Source organism: Cebus imitator, unplaced genomic scaffold (assembly GCF_001604975.1).
Source record: "Cebus imitator isolate Cc_AM_T3 unplaced genomic scaffold, Cebus_imitator-1.0 Scaffold553, whole genome shotgun sequence".
In the NCBI taxonomy this organism is placed as follows: domain Eukaryota; kingdom Metazoa; phylum Chordata; class Mammalia; order Primates; family Cebidae; genus Cebus; species Cebus imitator.
This window is the reverse complement of record NW_016107868.1, coordinates 1,200,650-1,217,295: the sequence shown is the minus strand read 5'-3', so window position 1 is coordinate 1,217,295 and position 16,646 is coordinate 1,200,650. Positions and strand designations below refer to the sequence as shown.

Sequence of the window (16,646 nt, the reverse complement as noted above, 5' to 3'; positions counted from 1 at the left end):
GCACTGTGCTAAAGTCAGCATTCTTTAATTCAGTGTTCATGGCAACCTTATAGAACATAACTACTATGAATAATGAGACTATTTGTCTTTGGACATGACTAATTTGCATTGCCATCAATTATCTACAGCTTACAAAATTGTAAAACAGCTTAAAATAAAAGACATAGATATCCCATAAGGGTACTCTAGGCACATCACCCAGTTATCTTTTTTGCCAATTTCAAAATCTTTCACAAATTTTTGATATAAATATTTTTCTTAGTAATTAGGTTTGTTCAGTTGTTTTGATAAAGCAAAATAAACAGTGGTTGTCAGTCAAGAAATAAATTTTTTTAAATGTCTACTTGCCTACTAAATCCTAATCTTCTAACATTTAAAAATAATGTGATCTCACTTGTAGTCACATTTGCATATATCAGTCATTTGATGATTTTTCTTGGAAAATTATGAGGCAAATGGAGTCAAAGCTAGGTGAGGAAGTATTAGGTAAGAGAAAGCAGGAGGTGGCCACGTAAATGAACTCATTCAACCCTGGAATATCTCAGGGAAGCAGATAAGATTTAGCCACTTTGCAGAAGAGAAAATGTAAATTCTAATAAGTTAAATAATGCTTAAGAGGTCACAAATGAGTAAATGGATTCACCTCATTTCTTCTGGATCCAAGCCCAGGGCTCTTTCCACCCACAAATATCCACTCTATGTTCTATCAAGAGTTATGAAAACGATTAGTCTCACCTTTTCCCTCTGAGTTGTGGGTAACTACTGGAAGGCTGATTCAGAATCTTAGTGCAATATAACAGTGTCTCTATACAAAGTATCCTTTTTGTTGTATGAAAGTCTGTGTATCTGTTGATTTTTATTTATTTATTTTGCCTACCATCTCAATTTTTTTTTTCCCCTAGAAAGAGCAAAGGAAGGTAGAATTGCTGGGCTTGGCTCTGAGAAAAAATAAAAATAAAAACAAGCTACAAGTGTGCAGAATCTAAGAAGAGCTTAGAGAGTCAGAAGTGAGCATGAGAGCTTAACAAATTCCCAACACTCACGTGTAGTCAGATATTTTTGTTTCTTTTGTTTGCTTGCTTATTTACTGTTTCTGTGTTTCTATCTGTACCACGAGATAATCTCTAGAGGCCAAAGTGAAGAAACGGCTTACATAACTGTCAATTCTTTTGGCTTTTGAATGCGTAACAGGTAAGTCTCTCAGCTATCAGCCTTTAGATATCTGGCTGTGTACTCATCAAAACTGTTCTTCTTCAGTGTATGTAGGATCTTCTGATTTTAGATAGGTAAGTGACAGGCAAATAGGCAGATAAATGATGGACAGAAGATGCTAAATGAACAGATAGACATTTAGATGATAGATGATTGATAAATAGGTAGATATAAATGACACATACGTATATACCTACCTAGATACATAAATATGCAGTATAAAGATTTTTTTTCCTTTTTTTAAGTTTAGGGTTACATGTACAGGATGTGCAGGTTTGTTACATAGGTAACATGTGCCATGATGGTTGGCTGCACAGATCATCCCATCACCTAGGTATTAAGCCCAGCATCCATTAGCTATTCTTCCTGATGCTCTCCCTCCACTCACCCCACCCATGAAAGGCCCCAGTGTGTGTTGTTCCCCACAATGTGTCCATGTGTGTCATTTAGCTCCCACTTATAATTGAGAAAATGTGGTATTTGGTTTTCCATTCCTGCGTTAGTTTGCTGAGGATAATGGCCTGCAGTTCCATCCATGTCTCTGCAAAGGACATGATTTCATTCCTTTTCATTGCTGCGTAGTATTCCATGGTGTACATATATGTACCACATTTTTTTATTCAGTATGTCATTTATGGGCATTTAGGTTGATTCCATGTCTTTGCTATTGGTTACAAAGATATTAATGCCATACAGATCTTGAATTTTCTGTAATCCTCATTTACCTGACATACGTAATACTCAACCTGTTTTTGCTGCTCAAGTATGATCAATAGACTCTACATTTTATATATAGGTGATACATAAATAGGCTTGTGCTTTAATTCATTCCCATAAACACAGTTTGATGAGACAATGATCCAAGGCAATCGTGTACTCAAAGTGACAGAACATCAATAATTCATCTAGGAAACCCAGGAAAGACCTCTACATACATGTTCTTTTATATTTGCCACAAAGAAAAACCAAAGGCATCTGTGAATACAACAGATGTGATGTAGCATGGTGGCTTTTTACTTAGCTAAGGTGGAACTGGCTTTCCAGACTTTCCTTCACTGTTTAATTCTGGGTCAGGATTGGCCATGGGATAATGTGTGTGAGATTTCAAAGGTGGCAGTGAGGCAATAGCCATTACACCCCTAAGGTCAACTAGGGCACCTGGTGTCACAGCAGCTCTCCACGTGGGTGTTTCCCTGATGGCAAGGTGCCCTGGCTCCTGCCAATCTCCTCCTTTTGTCTGTCTGCATCTTGGGTCGGGTGCAGGTGTGCCTTGTCGTGAAGACTGCCAGCTTCTTATCACAAGTCACCTACATAGCTGAGGTTGAAGACAGAGAGACAGATTCAGGCTAAAGTAATACTTCAATTTGGGAGACTGGATCCTGGTCCAGGCATCACCACAGCCTCTTTGTGTGTTCCTGGAACATCACCTGACTTTTCTGTATCTCTGTTTTGTCAATTACATGAACGTTAGTTGCACTCCAGCTCAACTGAGAATGTTGATAAAACATCTCCACAGCATCTACAACTTATGGAGACATTACGTTCACCTGGAGTTTTAGAATTAGAAAAAAGCTGACAGATGTTTTAGTCAAATGAAGCTATATATGTAAGATCCCCATTAAAATACAACTTTACATATTAATTTTTTGCAAAGTTTGAAATTAAATTTGAATCATTCAAAAAAGCAATCTAAATATTCACTGATGAATGAATGAAGAAAATGTGATATATACATACAATGGGAAATTATTCAGCCTTAAAAAAGAAGGCAATTCTGCCATTTGTGACAACTTGAATGAACCTGAAAAACATTACAGTAAGTGAAATAAGCCAGACACAGAAGACATATATCTCATGACCTCACCTACATGACAAATCTTAGTAGTCAAACCCATAGAAACAGAGGGAGAACTATAGTTGCCAGGCACTGCAGGGCGGGATTAATAGGAAGGTATTAGCCAAAGGTTACAAAGCTTCAGTTATACAAGAAGAGTAGGTCCTAAACATCTACTGCATAGCATAGTGCCTATAGTTAGAAATACTGCGTTGTACACTTAAAATATTTGCTGAGGGCAGATCTCATGTTAAGTCCTCTTACGACAAAAGAATACAAATAATAATAATAAATAAAGAGGGCAGGAGGAAACTTTTGTAGGTAATGAATGGGTTTACGGCATAGCTTGTGGTGATGGTTTTCACAAGTGTAACTTCTTCCAAACTCTTCGAGTTGTACAGCTTAACTATGTATAGCTCCTTGTGTGTCAATCATTCCTCTTTAAAAAAGAAAAAAGAAAATTAATTTTGTTTACTTGAAGTTGAGGTATACTTTAGTTATACGTTTTTAAAAAGTATTAATATAGGACAAGAGCACAGTTTCCTATGCCATATGACTCACTTCAAAAATCTAAATTCCCAGAGCACACGTGCCTGTGAAACATCAACTGCTGTAAGACCTGTGCTGTCCTGAATACCTGGAGGTATCTGAATTATAGGACTCCTACAAACATGACACAGCACACATTTATGCTCCATACAGTAGGGTCTGGCAGGACAATGTCTGTGGGTCATCTGATAGCCTTCCTTTCTTTGCCCTGCACATTTTTTATGATTTCCCAGGACATCTCATCTAAGCCATTAGAGTACAAACATTTCCCAGGAGCTCTTTCATTCTTATACATCAAATAGTAGAGATGAAATGCAAAGTTGGAGTAAAAAGCAGACTGGCATGATTGTAGGATAGAATAGGGGCCCTCTGACAACTCTTTTCAATAGGAAGACAATGGGGTGAACTCTAGCAAGACCGCCCCACCCGCCCCGCAGTGAAAAGCTGCTTGTTGAAAACATGCTGGTGAGATAATTTTATTCGTCACCACCATCTCAGTACAATGATACATCATCAAAGAAATCATGACAGTGTTGATAAGAGCTACGGCAATGACACCACCTTGCATTTCCAAGGGGCCCCTTTCAGAGCTGCTATTGTGCTATTTCTCCCCCCATTTAATGCCACAGATGTCTACATCCAAACGCACCTGTGTTTAGAAACATAGGGTTCATTATGAGAACAGAGCCCTGAGCCCCTCCTGACCATTCCTCAGGCAGGAACAATGGCCACATACATAGCTGCAGAGCCAGCCAGCCTGGGAATTAACTTCCTCGATGGCAGATGTGTTCTTGGACTTCAAAATTCTAAACCAGTAAGAGCAAATTACAGGATTAAGGGATTTAATTCTTATTACATAAGGAATGCATGCACATTGATTCTTCTCCGCTAGTGATGGGTAAACAATGGTTTTCATTTAAAACACAAATATCTCATTTAACAGAAAGGACAGGGGAGGGCAGGGAATAGAATATGTAGGTGATTCTCAAAAGGTTGAAGGATTCACTCTGGTTTCTTACAAAGCAAGAGTGAATTTCTTTCCATTTCTTAAGCGTTTAGTTCAAGAGTTAAGCAAACAGCTTTCTGGCATCTAATCTGTATCAGGCACTGGGGCCATTCTTGGGGAAGTTTTAGAATGGCCAAGAAGAAATATTGCTTTCTCATCCATTTTGCTCACCTCCTTCAGCTGCCCTTAGCTTATTCTGTAGCATCAGTCCTCGGGGTGGTCATTTGTGTTACTAGGAAATGTGAGTAATTTTGGTGAGACAGTTTGCAACCCAATTCCTTTCAAGTACAGAGGACTCAGAAACTAGGCACGGGGCATCATGAGCGCTAGGGTATGTATTCCTGGGTACCTGGGCTCAAGGTCAGTGCTTCGTCATCAATTCAACAAATATTTATTGAGTGACGGCTAGATAGAAGGATCTGCCTGTATTCTAGAAAGGCAGACAGACAGTCTGCAAGTAAATAATACAGAAAGCATCTGAAGTGTGGTGAAGAGGATACAGCTGGGTGATGTGACCAGGTGAATGAGAGACTGATTTAGTTAGGATGGTCTAGGAGGGCATCTTTGAGGAAGTAACATTTAAGCTGAAAACTGGTTGGTGAAAAGGAGCCAGGCATGCAACGATCTCAGGGAATGGGATTCCAGGTAAGGGAAATTGGTAATACAAAGGCCCTGAGAGAGGAACCCACTTGGCCTCTGCACGACATAGAAAGAAGATCAGTGCAGCTAGGATCGGAGTTGGTGTTAGAGAGATGGCAAGATCTTACAGGACCTTGTAGGCTGTGGTGTGGAATTTAGATTTTAATTTATTTTGGTGTTTCTCAAACTTTAGTGTTTGTTAAAACACAGACCAATGGAACAGGATACCGAATGCAGAAATAAGGCCACACACTTACAACTACAGTATCTGATCTACGACAAAGCCGACAAAACAAGCGATGGGGAAAGGACTTCCTATCCTATAAGTGGTACTGGGATAACTGGCTATATGCAGAAGATTGAAATTGGACCCCTTCCTTATACCATATACAAAAATTAACTTAAGATGGATTAAAGACTTAAATGTAAAACCCAAAACTATAAAAACTCTGGAAGATAACCTAGGCAATATCCTTCTGGATGTAGAAACAGGCAAAGATTTTACGATAAAGATGCCAAAAGCAATCACAATGACAGCAAAAATTGGCAAATGGGAGCTGATTAAAGAGCTTCTGCACAGCAAAGGAAGCTATCAACAGAGTAAACCGACGTTCAGCTTTTTTCATTTAGCATAATGTCAAGAATGAGAAATATGCAAACTATGCAGCCAACAAAGATTTGATATCCAGCATCTAAAGGAACTTAAATTTATAAGAAAAAGGCAACCTTATTACAAGGACATAAACAGACACTTTTCAAGACATACACACAGCCAACAAACATATGAAAAAAACTCAACATTACTGATCATTAGAGAAATGCAAATCAAAACCACAATGAAATACCATCTCTTACCAGTCAATGGCTATTATTAAAATGTCAAAAAATAACAGATGCTTGCTAGGTTCTGGAGAAAAAGGAATGCTTATACACTCTTAGCGAGAGTGTAAATTGGTTCAACCATTGTAGAAGATAGTGTGACAATTCCTCAGAAACCTAAAAACAGAAATACCATTTGACCCAGCAATTCCATTACCAAATATAGACCAAAAGGAATGTAAATTGCTCTATCATAAAGAAGACACATGTACGCGCATGTTCACTGCAGCACTAATCACAATAGAAAAGACACAGAATTAATCTAAGTATCCATCAATGGTAGACTGACTAAAGAAAATGTGGTACATATACACCATGTAATACTATGCAGCCATGAAAAAGAATGGGATCAGGTTCTTTGCAAGAACATACATGAAACTAGTGGCCATTATCCTTAGGAAACTAATGCAGGAACAGAAAACCAAAGCATGTTCTCCCTTATAAGTGGGCGCTAAATGAAGAGAACACATTAACACAACAGACACAGGGGCCTGTTGTAAGGTGGGGGGTGGGAGGAGAGAGAGGATAAAGAATAATAACTAGTGTGTACTAGGCTTAATACCTGGGTGACAAAATGATCTGTACAACAAAGCCCCATGACACAAGTTTACCTACATAACAAACCTGCACATATACCCCTGTGCAGGTTTACAAAACTTAAATTTATAAACAACAACAACACAGATTACTTGCCCCATCCCTAGAGATTCTTTAGAGGGTCTGAAGTGGGCCCTAAGAATTTGCATTTCTCCAAGCTCTCATGTGATTCAGATGGTGGCTGCTCATGGAATACCTTAGGGAAAAAAACTTTATTGAGAAATAATGTACATATATACAATTTACCCATTTTAAAGTGTAGAATTTATGTTTAGTATATTGACAGATATGTGCAACTGTCACCACAGTTAATTTAAGAATATTTTCACCACTGCAAAGAGAAATCCTTGACTCTGTAGCTATTACTTCCCCGCCCCCACCCCTGCCAGCCACCCCTCCCCAGCTCTATGCAATCACTAATATACTTTCTGTCTCTATATATTTGCCTATGCTGGGCATTTTGTATAAATGGAATTTTACAATATGTGGGATTTTGTGACTGGCGTTTTTCATTTAGCATAATGTTAAGACTCATTCATGTTATAGGATGTGTCAGAACTTTCTTCCTTTTTACGAACAAATAACCTATAATCTTCCATGATATGGATACGCCACATTTTGTTTATTCATTTGTTAATTTATAGACATTTTGGTTGTTTCTATCTCCACTGACCATACTTTGGTTGACACTCATCTGCAAACAGTTGGAGGACAGTCCTACGAATTTACATATTTAGAAAACCACTCAGCTTGCCATGTGGAAAATGAGCTGCCGAGAGACAGGATTGGCCACAGGGATGCTGGTTGGTAGGTTACTGCCCTGTCAAGGCAAGAGACCACTGTGGACTAAACTAGTGTGGGTGATAATGTTGGGGAGAAATGGAGGCAGAATCAACAGGGCTTATTGATGGATGGAATATGAGGTAAGACAAGTGAGAAATCAACACAGTGCTTGGTTTTGGGCTTAACTGGGCAAAGAAAACTGCTATTGACTCAAATGAGAACATTATTATTATTTCTTTTTAGATTTCTGGGGTCTTGTTTTTGGTGTGGCCATTAAGAAGATAGTGTTCAAAGAAATGTTTCCCAGCAATGAAAAACACTTTTTGATGAATGACTACTAATTCTATTCTTTCCTAATACACCAACTCAACCAGTCGTGCATGTTGCTGTATTGTGTTTGCTGTATTATTTGAAAATATTCAGTTCTGCTATAGAAAACAAATGGGGTAGATGCAAGATGTATCGGCAAGTAGCTTATGAGGAACATACAGATTCATGACATGTGTTAGATACAGGTAAGTTAGTAATCTGGGAGCCATGTCCATGTTATGGACAAAAAGAGTCCATGTGTACTACACAAAGAAACAAAGGGAAGGACGGTGTGCTGTCAAGTTTAGGTGTCAGCTTGGCTGGATTAAGGGATATCCAGAAGGGTAGTAAAGCATTTCCTCTGGGTGTGTCTGTGAAGTGTATTCAGAGTTGACTGTGAGTCTGTGGACTGCGTGGGAAAGACCCACTCTCATTGTGAGCAGGTGCCATCTAATTGGCTGGGAGCACGGATAGAACAAAAAGGCAGAGAAAAGGCGAATTCTTTCTTATTCTTTTGGAGTGGAGACACCCTTCTCTTGTCCTTAAACATCAGAATTCCAGGCCTTTGGGTTCCAGGACTTACATCAGCATCCTCCACCAGCCCAGTCTCAGCTTCTCAGGCCTCCTGCCTCAGACTGAGAATCACATATTGGCTTCTTGCTTCTGAGGCTTTTGGAGTTGAGCTTCTTAGCCTCTATAATCACTGAGCCAATTCCCCTAATAAATCTCTATCTATCTATCTATCTATCTAACATGTATCTATCTAGTCTACCCATCCATCCATCCATCCATCCATCCATCCATCCATCCATCCATCCATCCATCTACTTATCCTATTGGTTCTGTCTTTCTGAAGAATCCAAACTAATACATAGGGCAATAGAAACCAAATATTCATGAGCTATATGAGGTTCTGAATATTAATGACACCCTAAATATACATGAGTCATAGAGGCACTCAATATTCATGAAGCCTCACATCAGCTACCTGTTAGTGACATCTATTCTGGCCCAACTTGTCCTCTCCCCCAAGAAAGGCAGATAAAATCTAAAGCTATTTATCAGGCTCACAGGCAAGCTACAGCTTGCCTCTGTGCAATGGAATGTTTATTGTTGGCTACACCCCCTTTCATTCATTGGACTTGCATTGGGCTTGCTGAAGCCTTGCCCTTACGTCCTGAACATATGCCTGTCAGTGGGAAGGCTCAGGCGGCAAAGAGGAAGAGATGGGATTGATCAACACTGCACAGTAGAGGATTCTGAGAGTGTAGTCCTGCCATCCTTTCATGTAACTGGGTTAACTTTGTACCCATCTCTTTCCCTTTGCTTCTGAGTAATGGTTTAAAATTGAGTTAATAAAATGTGTCACTTAAGGATATTCATTTGGGTTTGTCCAGATTGTTGGACATTAATTTGTGTCCAAATTTGGTTGGACGTTAATTTGTGAGTCTTTCTGCTCTGTGACCACTGGGGGTCTAGTTGGGGGCCGCCATCCAGATAAACTTCCTATGCAAAGTTACAAACTGTCACATGTCAGAGAGCAAAAGAGGAAGAGGATCACCTCCCTAAGATCCAGGAATGGAGATAACACGGAGTTTGTTCTCAGTGTATCAATCTTGTGTCAACAGCACTAATTTGAAAGATTTCCTCTTTCACTCACATTTATCCAGCAATGTCCTTGTGTTTGAAGACAGTGAATCTGAAATCTAATGAATATACAATATTCACCTGCATTGATTATCCCAAAAAAACACAACAGTGAACCACTTACACACAGAAGGTAGCTACATCTCCAACAACACAAATGTAGAATGAATCTATTTCCTTAAGAATTAATGTAACTGTGACAACTTACAAGAAAATGCTGAATTCAGAAAAAAGCAAAAGCAAAATGAAATATAACCACGGATAATCAAACCTGGTCGAAAGTAAATGTTCAAGGAAGACTTACTCAAGGAGGTAGAGGCAAGAGAATCGCTGGAGCCCAGAAGATTGAGGGTGCAGTGAGTCACAGTTGTGCCACTGCACTCCAGCCTGGATGACAGAGCAAAACCCTGTCTAAAAAAAAAAAAAAGAAAGAAAGACTTGCTCCTTACTAAGAGCCAATGTGCCAAAAGAGGAGAATAACATGAAGGGTTAGCACTAACCCTCTGGCCTGCTCTCCTTTCTCTATTGCCACCCTTTGAAGCTCTTTTTTTTGGAATGTATTGATAAAATTTTACAAAAATACAAGACGTGACCTTATTTCACATGCCCTCAAACACCTATAGAAAACCCAAACCAAAATATTTACTGTAACAGATAAATATTAATAAAATGTTTAGAAAATAGTTCAGCAAAGGAGAGGAAGTCAGAGAACTCAAGAAAGAAAAAACAGAATGTTATCCTAGAGACGGGAGGCTCTTGGCAGTTAAAATTTTCCATTTGAAATTTCATTCTCCCACTGTGGATTCTGAAAGCTGAATCCACACTTTTCAACAGATCCCAGGTTGGAAAGCAAGGAAAAGAAAAAGTTTTCCATTCAAAGTTCCCACCTTTCAAATCTATTTCCATTTGTTCATTTGGCACAGCCAGTATTGGATCTGGGTCTTAGTTCCACATCCATCTGGGGGAGTCATTTGGCCAAAATAAGAGGGTTAGCAAATTTTTCCCAGATAATTTATATTACATATTATGTGGCAATTTTATCCACATTTAGAAAATACATTTTAAAAGGAACTAGTGATATCAAGACAAATACTTAGCAGTCACATTAATTTTCACTGATGAAAACCTTCTATGTGCTTTTACATGTCACCTTGCTTGCTTAGAAGGTAAAATGGGATGATGTATCATGCCAAGAACTCCTATCTGAGAGATACTTGAATAGTGCTTTCATCCAAGGGAAGAACATGCCTTCCTTACTCATGTCTTTCTCCATGTTCTGCTAAACTTCATGAGCTGGGTACACAGATGCCATCTAACGTACACAGATGCCACCTAACGCAGTACAGGAAGGGTCATCAGTGCATCTACCTTAACTCATTCAGAGGCCCCATCGCTGCCATGTGTGAGTACCAGCAGTAAGAATGAATGATGCTGTCAAACAAGAGCCAACATTCAGGATGTTGGTCACTTCACCCTAACATCTAGAATCTTGGCAGCTTAGCTGCAATTAGGTCGAGAATTAATATGCCTTCCATCCACAGATGGTCACAAAATTCTCTGCAGCTCATGCCAGATAATGTCCAGGACTCTCCTATCAAAATAAATGGATATCAAAATCACTGTCCAGGAGGAGCATGAGACATGGGTTACTGACAAAGAAATGTGGAACGGTCAAGGATCTTCAGACAATCATGTTAGGGGAAGCTTGAGGTCATGGTAAGAGCTTAGAATGGGGAATCTGAGAATTGATTGCAAATCCTGCTCCATTACAGACAAGCTTTGGACTTTGGAAGAATCTCTGATTTCCTCATGAAAATGGAGAATTTGGGCCAGACAGATTCCAAAGTCCTTTCCAACTTCGCCTCAAAAAAATAGAATCACTGAAAACTGAATTTGTTCTATAATGTGCATTTGACATAGCAGGAATTGTTACTTCCCCAACAAAACCTCATACTTCTACCTTTAAAACAGAATGGAGTATAACCCCATTACCATGACAAACACTGGTCATAGCCATCCTAACACAACCAGACTAGATGCATGAACAGTTACAGCAAAGAAGGAAGCCACAGGATCGAAAGAATTAACAGACGTCCTGACCTACAAATTCTCAGTGTGGAGGCTGCCACTCTGAGGAGGCGAAGTAACTGCTCTGGGCTTCAGTCTGAGAAGGAGAACAACAGAGCCATTCTCTTGGGTGGGCCATCAGGATCCCAGACTGGGGCGGCCATGCCAACGTAGCACAGAAAAGCTCATTTGGATAAATGATTAATTTCATCCACAAGAGAGAAAAGAGATTTGGGGCATTTGACTCCTGGGCATATTTGGGTGAAAGGAGACTGTACGGTGATAAATGAACAATTGTCAAACTTGTAACTAAAACGTGCATTCTTTTTAATGGCTCCCTGCATTGCTCAATCAGCGGGTGAACCAGTGCTGACAGAAAGACAGTTCTCATCCAAATGTATATGGCATCCTCTCTTACTTTTCAGTTTCTGCAAAGTCCCTTGGGAACCAAACTTAGCATTGTGACTTGGGCTGGCTGCACTTGGCTGGGGGACAGTTCTGGAGCCAGTACGCCACTCATCCAACACCAAGGGTGCTGTCAGCACTCTGAAGATAGCAGCCCTAATCATATTTGTTTTGGCCTCTCAGCCTCAAGGGCAGATGGTTGTCATGCTGACTGAGAGAGAGGTATTGTGACAGGAGCCAAAGCTAGCCAGAAAACGACCTTAGGATGCTTGCACACAAAACAACCATTTCTAGAAACTTTAGAGATATTTCTAGAAACAAATGAGGCAGCAATGTGAGGATCAAAAGTTTTCTCAAATTCACAGTGCAGCAGGACTCAGGTTTGAATGGAGGCCAATGGGAATGTGACCTAGCAGGCTCCCTCTTGGTGCAGGGTAGCTTCACGGCTCCTACCATGGAAAATTGGATCCCATCCCCTCATATCATGTGGATTCATCTGGCCAATGTGGCTTTGGGGCACTGCAACTTCTCTTGCATAAGAGTAAGGGGGGAAAACCTTCCTGAGGGGTCCATAGAATGTCACAGATGGCCCTGAAGTTGCTAGACTTGGTATAGGCTTTTTCTGAGAATTCAGTAGCTCTCAAGTGAAAGAGTGAGCTGGGGTTCCACAGGACTGCTACAATTTCTGATCAGGGAAGTTCTATTCTTCCATATTCTTGATGAGCTCCTCTTTGGAGGAATTACTCCATGATGAGATGCAAATCAGAAAATATCTGTTGGGCCCCTATTTGGCACCCAGCACTAAGGGGGCACCAGGAGATGACAGGATCCTCAGGGATCTCACCACCTAATCATGAACTTGAAATCTGATTAGACGCTCACATGCTAATCACATAATCCTACTACAACATGACAACGTCTGTGGACATCAATAACACTCATAAATGAATTTATTGCCATTTCTAGTAGTACTTTTATTTTCTAGCTTAGCTCCTAGCCTTACATATATGAGTTTTCTAGGGCTGCCATACCTAATTTCCACAAACTGTGTGCCTTAAAAGAACAGAAACATATTCTCTCACAGTCCTAGAGGCCAGAAGTCTGAAATCAAGCCCACTTCCTCCAGGTTTTGAGGAAAAATTGTGACTCCTTCAGCATCTGATGGCTTCCAACATCCCTTGGCTTATAGCTCCATCACTCTGGTCTCTGCTTCTGTGGCTACATTGCTTCCTCCTCTTCTCTCTGTCTGTCTTGGGAAAATATATGTGATTGCATCTAGGGCTAATTCAGAACACCTTTTCTCATGGTCTTTAATGTGATCACATTGGCAAAGACCCTCTTTCCAAATGAGATCCATTTCGATGTTCTAGGAATTAGGACCTGGACTTACTCTTGTGGAGACAGCTATCTAGCCCCCTACATCTTATACTTTATAGTTTTCAAAGAAATTTCACATGTACCATTTTATCACCTTAATATATTTACAATCCTAGAGCTTGAAAAAAGGAATCCGACTTTGAAGCCTTTCCAAACTTTGATTTTAAAATATAATTTTCAAAACTCTATGGCTCACTAGCCTTTTAAATTTGCCCTAAATGATGGGGGACAGCCCCATTTATGCTGACCTTCGTCGTGTCCTTCCTCTCCACTCGGGGAAATAAATAATTTCAGTTCTTTTTCATCTCCCTCCTCTCATTGCAGCCCTTTATAACTGAGCAGAGTGGGAAGCATGGGACACACCATTTAACGCTCGTTTCCTGCCCTTAGCTGCCAAGCAGACTATGAAGTGTTTTTTGGCCTCTGGCCTCTAGCTTTTCTCAAGATCTGTTAATGAATATATTCACTTTCTGTAGCTGCCACAAATGACCATAAATTTAGTGGCTTAAAATAATACAAATGCATTACTTTATAGTTCTGTCGGTCGGAAGTCTGCCATGGGTCTCACTGGGCGGAAACCAAGGATTCGGCAGGGCTGCTTTGCTGTCCGAAGGCCAATGCGGGGAGAATCCAGGAGTTTTTCCAGGCTCTGGAGGCAGCCCACATTCTGGGTTTGTGGCCCCTCCCTCCGGTTTCAAATCCAGTAACATTGTATCCCTCTGACCCTTCTGCTGCTGTCAGGGTTCTCTCTGACCACAGCTAGGAAAGGTTCTCACGGGACTAGACTGTACCTTTACTCACATCAGTCAAGTCCCCTGTGCCATGTAAGGTGACACATTCACAGGCTCAGTGATTAGAGTGAGAGCCTTCACAATGGGTGGGCACCAGGCCAAGCTGACAAGAGAGTGAAATCTTACTATTCCAGGTGCAAGGTTTAGCAAATACAGCTCAACACAGCACATCCACTTGGGATACTTCACCTCTAGACATGGAAAAATGGCCTCTGTCAAGGGCCAGGGCGGAGAGGACTGGCATTGGAAAGCCCAAGACGAGAAAAGGGACAAAACCACCTTGAGAGCTGGCTCAGGTTCCCTCCCTTTCCTCCCCTTTCTCTGCCTGCCTTTCCCTTTTCCTTCTTGCCTCCTCTTTCCCCTTTCCCCTAAGCTGAAAGGTGCCGGGAAATATTCCTATGAAGGTTTGTCTATTTCTTGTCCTTGAGATACAAACATGGTTTTCCTTGGCCCCGCTCGTCCTTTATGGATTCCTGTACATGCCCACAGTCCTCTGCCCTGCCAGGACGAGGCGGATGAACCTTGGCTTCTCCTTGCTCATCTCATCCTTTCATCATATGGGTGAACAGAGGCTTCCCTAAGGGCCATGAAACATCCTAGAAGAACAGGCCATTGTGTGTTATCAATGGAGGCTTCAGAAACCTCTGGGTCAGGGTTTTTAAAAAAATTTTTAATAGGGAGGTGGGGAGTTTCTGTCTCAATCAGACAATGAGGACATTATTTAAGAGAGAGATTGATCACAATAGAATCCGAGACACTGATTGCAGGTTTATCCTCCTCTCTGCCGTCCGTCAAGCACTCATCCTCTGTGGATCCCAAACCATGGAAAAGGGAAGGAAAAATAACAGTGAAAAGTAAATTCTGTTCCCGCAAAGCAGATTTTACTTTTAAATATGTTCATCTTCATTTTTCACACACACACACACACACACACACACACACACACACACAGACACACACACAAATAATGCAGGTAAGTTTTTGATATAACTATGCTCTCATAATACCTTTTACACGAAATTAATTAGAGGAGTCGAGGTGCCAGGGAAGGGGGAGGGGAACAGGGGAGACGGTGCAAACAGGGAGGCCACCAGCTTGTTTGTGTCCCGGTTTCGCGTGCTCGATTATCCATAACTCAAGCTTCCCTTTTCCCGCCGCAGTGCCTGGGCCTCTGCATTGCCCGGCTCCACAGGAGCGACTCTTCCGGGACTCCTGAGCAAAGGCGTTTGTTGAAATGTCCACTGAAGGAGGACTGAATGGTGCTAGCAGCAGTGATGCCCAGCAAAGGCCACAGTCCTTCTGGCCTCGGGTCATGGAAGAAATCCGGAATTTAGCAGTGAAAGACTTCCAAGTGCAGGAACTCCCACCTGCTGTATTAAGAAGACCATGAAACTGGACGAAGATGTGAAGAGGATCAGGGCAGAAGCCTCTGTGCTCTTTGCTAGAGCAGCCTAGATTTTTATCACAAAGTTGACTCTGGAGCCTGGATTCACACAGAGGATAAGAAGCCCCGGACACTACAGAGAAATGATATCGCCATGGCAATTGCAAAATTTGATCCATTGGATTTTCTCATTTCATTCCAAGAGATGAAATGAAACGTCCAAAGTGTCAGGAGGAGGGGGTGCTGCGGTCTGTAACTCTTGCCAAGCCAGTCCAGTACTATGTCATGCTGGCTCAGCAGCCCACAGCTGTCCAAGTCCAGGGGCAGCAGCAAGGCCAGCAGACCACCAGCTCCATGACCACCATCCATCCAGCCTGGGCAGATCATCTTACAGCCTCAGTGGGGCCAGACCAGGCCCTGACTAAGCAGGTTGGAGAAGGTCAGCAGGTGCAGACTGTCCAGGCCCAGCGACAGGGTAAAGCCCAGTAGGCCCAGAGTAGCCCTGGGACAGAGCATGCAGATGATGCAGCAGATCATCACTAACACCAGAGAGACCCAGCAGGTCACGGAGAAGCTGAAAGCTGGCCAGCAGCAGTGTATCCACTTAGCCCAGCCTGTATCAGGCACCCACGTTCTTCAGGGACAGATCCAGACACTTGCCACCAATGCTCAACCGATGACACAGACAGATGTCCAGCAAGGACAGCAGTAGTCAGCCAGTTCACAGACGGACAGCAGCTCTACCAGATTCAACAAGTCCCCGTGCCTGCAGGCCAGGACCTGCTCAGCCTATGTTCATCCGGGCAGCCAACCAGCCCTCCGACGGGCAGGCCCCCCAGGTGGCCAGTGACTGAGGGCCTGAACTGGCAAGGCCAAGGACGCCCAATGCAATTTTTGCCATACAGCCCCAGGCCATGGGCACAGCCTCCCTCCCCAGAGGACCTGGCCGACCTCAGTGCCTCCTGCAGGCTAGGACACTGGTGCACTAGGCCCCATGCCTGGGGGCCGAGATTCTCCAACAGATGGATGCAATATTTTTTGTTTTCTTTTTTTTTCCCATTTTTTTTCCAAGGAATCAATATTTCAATATGTTGAGCTATATGTCCAGTCCTATGAAATTAAAATATTAAATAATATATTTGTTGCATTTTCTTGAAGAGTGTAGTT

The 16,646-nt window shown here is 41.7% G+C and overlaps 1 pseudogene; it reads left to right on the top strand.

The window, feature by feature from the left end:
* Nucleotides 1-15,299: 15,299 nt before the first annotated feature.
* Nucleotides 15,300-16,333, top strand: LOC108293928 (annotated as a pseudogene).
* The last annotated feature ends 313 nt before the right edge of the window (nt 16,334-16,646 follow it).